Source organism: Apodemus sylvaticus, chromosome 1, assembly GCF_947179515.1.
Source record: "Apodemus sylvaticus chromosome 1, mApoSyl1.1, whole genome shotgun sequence".
Classification (NCBI taxonomy): domain Eukaryota; kingdom Metazoa; phylum Chordata; class Mammalia; order Rodentia; family Muridae; genus Apodemus; species Apodemus sylvaticus.
In genome coordinates, this window is record NC_067472.1 from 199289425 (window position 1) to 199294326 (window position 4902).

Sequence of the window (4902 nt, forward strand, 5' to 3'; positions counted from 1 at the left end):
CTCCCACTCCTTCTCCAGCTAATAAGTAAACCAGGTTCTGCATATTGTCTGCACTGGGAACTAGAGACAAAAGTGTTGAGTTGAAGGCCAGACTGGGCTACATTAGACCTTGTCTCTAAACAGAAGTAAGCATTGAGTTAAGGGCCTTTAATCTTTCACTCAAGAGGCAGACCCAGTTCAGTTAGTTACTTTCTCTAAAACAAACAAACAAAATATGAAGAGTGTGTGAACCATATTGAAGGCTCCCTTGGGGATGCTGTCTCTGGACTGCTGACTACAGCAAAGCAGGATGGTGCTCAGACAAAGCTGCCACTAATAGTGGGTATAGACTCTAAGGGGCAATGTGCTTGAACTCATCCACTTCTGCTTTATCCAACCCAAGGTCCATGGGCACTAGTAATATTGTCACTAGTGAACCCAAAGTCTTTTCTATGTTGCAGAGGTTGGATCAAACAGCAAAGAAGGTGGTGTTTGCAATTCCCCTGAGCAATCATGGGCGCCTGGGGCCTGTCCAGTGTGGTTGGGGGACTCCATCACTCATCCTCTTGTTCTCTCGCCAACCCCAGAGCTGCCTTCCCAGGTCTGCATGAGAGCAGCGGTGTGGAAGTGGACCACAAGTGTGAGAAACAGGTTGGCAGGTGTTCGTTTCTCCCATGCCTTATGTGCTTTACTTTGCATAAAATTAAGTTTGAGCTTTGACATGTGACAGGTGGCTAGGCAGTTAAGAGTGCACATACTACTTGTGGTGGTTTAAGTATTGTCTGTACTCCCTGTGGAGATGTGGCCTTGGAGGAATAATGTCATTGAATGTGAGCTTTGGGAATGTAAAGACTCATTCCTCTGAGTGCATTCACTCTGCATCCTCTTTGTGGTTCTGGATATGAACCCTCAGCTCTCAGCTTCCAGCTCAGCTGCCAACCTGCCATGCTGTGCCCTTCACTATGGGCTTTAATCTTCAGGAACCATATAAAACCTTCATTCTGTAAGTTGCCTTGGTCATGCGGTTTTACCACAGTAGTGGACAAATAACTAAGACACTTCTACATCAGAGGGCTGGCATTGTAAACATTTTCTGTTGTAAACTTCTATTTAAATTTATGACTTGGTGTTTTGTGTGCACTTGTGATAAACTTTGTAATGTGATCATGTATTCTGAAAGATGTTTAAGGGCTAAGGACAAACAGAGAGAGACCAAAAGATTTTAGTGAGAGGAACAGAGCTGAGAGAAGAACTGAACTGAGAAGTTTTTAGGCATAAGAGAACAGGATTAGACGGAGAATGCAGAGTGGAATAATTTAGAAACTATAAGTAACATAAAATAACTAATGTACAGGAGGCAGAGAGAAAGAGGGAAAAAGAATGTTGCAGAGAGCAGAAGGAGCAGGCAGGCTTCTCCTCACCGTGGGACAGGACAGGGCCCATGGTAAGGACAAGACAGGCCAAGACTTATTAAGAGAAACAAAGCCTTTTTCTTACAAATGTGGATTTAATTCATTTAGCATTAAAAGAGTAGAAGCTTTTTCTTTCTCGATGCAATAAATATTGGAGTCCATTTTTCATCCAGGATGAGTGAGTTCTTTCTGCACTGGTGCTGGTCTTTTGCTCCATATGCATATGTAAGTATGGATGTGTGTGTAAGTATGTAATGGTGAGAGTGTATACATGTGTCTGTGTAAGTATGAATTGTGAGAATGCATGCAAGCTGGGTCCAGCTGACTTTGCCTGGAAATATGTATGTAAGAATTTATATGAGATTATGCATATTCACTTATGTAGAAGTTTTTCTTTCTGCAAGTGTTATTCTCTTCTCCTGGTTCAATAGAAGTTTATTGATCCTAACTTCCCCCTAGACTGACAAGCAAGAGGCATCTGGACAGTAGGGAAAACTAATCCTTTACTTAATCTCCTGCTGTTTTTAAAATTATTATTATTATTATTATTATTAGTAGTAGTAGTAGTAGTAGTAGTATTGGTTTTTTGAGACAGGGTTTCTCTGTGTAGCCCTGGCTGTCCTGGATCTCACTCTGTAGACCAAGCTGGCCTTGAACTCAGAAATCCACCTGCCTCTGCCTCCCAAGTGCTGGGATTAAAGGCTTGTGCCACCACCGCCCAGCAATCTCCCGCTGTTTTAGGATGAGGTGTTAAATGCCTGAGACTGCAGTTTCTGACTACAGAGGAACAGAGAAAGCAGGTCAGCTACATTAGCATAGTAACTTAGACTTAGATAATTAAACCTTTTATTATACAGCAACCCTAAACTTTCCTTAAGACAAAGTCTTACCCCAGAAGTTCAGAAGACAAAGTCTTACCCCCACCGACTCTCTTTCCCTCTTATGCTGCCTCAAGAAGAACCAAGAAGAAACCCGTGCAGGGACTGGCTCCCAGAAATCAGAGAAACCTGGTCCTCATTATAACCATAAAAAATCAATCTCTTAGTTTGTTTATAGAAAGTGACTTGGGAGTCCTTAACCTGTGCAGATGTGCATGGGTTTACACAGAATATAGAAAACTATCCGGAATTCATCTATGAACATCTGGTTAAGCAGTGCATTATTTATTATAGTTCTATTTGTAGTTGTTTGTTATTAGAAACGTCTAGACAGTTTTCCCAAGGATTTTCTCTATTTTATTCCATCCCTCCGCACCCCCTTCAACGAAAAGCAGTAAATAATATTGCGCCTTACCTCTAACATCATTTCAGGTCTCTATGCTCGAATGGACTTTCTTTTTTCTTTTTTTTTTTCTTTTCTTTTTTTAAAATTTTCAATACTCTTTATTTACCTTCCAAATGATTTCCCCTTTCCCAGTTCCCCCTCCCAATAAGTCCCATAAGCCCTCTTCCCTCCACATGTTCCCCAATCAACCCCCTCCCACTTCTCTGTCCTGGTAATCCCCTACATTGCTGCATCAGGCCTTTCCAGGATCAGGGCCCTCTCCTTCCTTCCTTCTTCGAAATAATTTGATATGTAAAATGTGCCTTGCGTATTCAGAGCTTCTGGGCTAATATCCACTTATCAGTGACTGCATTCCACGTGTGTTCTTTTGTGAATTGTTTACCTCCCTTAGGATTATATTTTCCAGTTCCAACCATTTGCCTGAGAATTTCATGAATTCATTGTTTTTAATTGCTGAGTAGTATTCCATTGTGTAAATATACCACATTTTCTGTTTCCATTCTTCCATTGAGGGACATCTGGGTTCTTTCTAGCTTCTGGCTATTATAAATAAGGCTGCTATGAACATAGTGAAGTCCTTATTGCATGCCAGGAAATCCTCTGGGTATATGCCCAGGAGTGGGATAGCAGGGTCCTCCAGAAGTGTCATGCCCAGTTTTCTGAGGAACCACCAGACTAATTTCCAGAGTGGTTATACCAGCTTGCAATCCCACTAGCAGTGGAGGAGTGTTCCTCTTTCTCCACATCCTTACCAACACCTGCTGTCTCCTGAGTTTTTAATCTTAGCCATTCTGACTGGTGTGAGGTGAAATCTCAGGGTTGTTTTGATTGGCATTTCCCTAATGACTAATGATGTTGAACGTTTCTTAAGGTGCTTCTCAGCCATTTCAAATTCTTCAGGTGAAAATTCTTTGTTTAGCTTTGTACCCCATTTTTTAATAGGGTTATTTGGCTCTCTGGAGTCTAACTTCTTGATTTTTTGTATATATTGGATATTAACCCTCTGTAAGATGTAGGGTTGGTGAATTTTCCCAATTTGTTGGTTGCCATTTTGTCCTTTTGACAGTGTCCTTTGCCTTACAGAAACTTTGTAGTTTTATGAGGTCCCATTTGTCAGTTCTTGATCTTAGAGCATAAGCTATTGGTGTTCTATTCAGGAACTTTTCCCCTGTGCCCATGTGCTCAATGCTCTTCCCCACTTTCTTTTCCATTAGTTTCAGTGTGTCTGGTTTTATGTGGAGGTCTTTGATCCATTTGGAGTTGAGCTTAGTACAAAAAGATAAGAATGGATCGATTTACAGTCTTCTGCATGCTGACCTCCAGTTGCACCATTTGTTAAAAAGGCTATCTTTTTTCCACTGGATGGTTTTAGCTCCTTTGTTGAAGAACAAGTGACCATAGGTGTGTGGGTTCATTTCTGGATCTTCAATTCTATTCCATTCATCTACCTGCCTGTCACTGTACCAATTCCATGCAGTTTTTAACACTATTGCTCTGTAGTACTGCTTGAGGTCTGGGATACTGATTCCCCTGGAAGTTCTTTTACTGTTGAGAATAGTTTTAGCTATCCTAGGTTTTTTGTTATTCCAGATGAATTTGAGAATTGCCCTTTCTAACTCTATGAAGAACTGAGTTGGGATTTTGATAGGGATTGCATTGAATCTGTATATTGCTTTTGGCAAGATGGCCTTTTTTACTATATTAATCCTTTCAATCCATGAGCATGGAAGACTTTTCCAGTTTCTGAGGTCTTCTTCGATTTCCTTCCTCAGAGACCTGAAGTTCTTGTCATACAGATCTTTCACTTGTTTGGTTAGAGTCACACATTATTTTGTTTGTGTCTATTGTGAAGGGGGTCATTTCCCTAATTTCTTTCTCAGCCTGCTTATCCTTTGAGTATAGGAAGGCCACTGATTTGCTTGAGCTGATTTTATAACCTGCCACTTTGCTGAAGTTGTTTATCAGCTGTAGGAGTTCTCTGGTGGAGTTTTTTGGGTCACTTAAATATACTATCATATCATCTGCACATAGTGATAGTTTGAATTCTTCCTTTCCAATTTGTATCCCTTTGACCTCCTTATGTTGTCTAATTGCTCTACCTAGTACCTCAAATACTATATTGAAGAGATATGGAGAGAGTGAGCAGCCATGTCTAGTCCCTGATTTTAGTGGTATTGCTTCAAGTTTTTCTCCATTCAGTTTGATGTTGGCTACCAGTTTGCTGTAT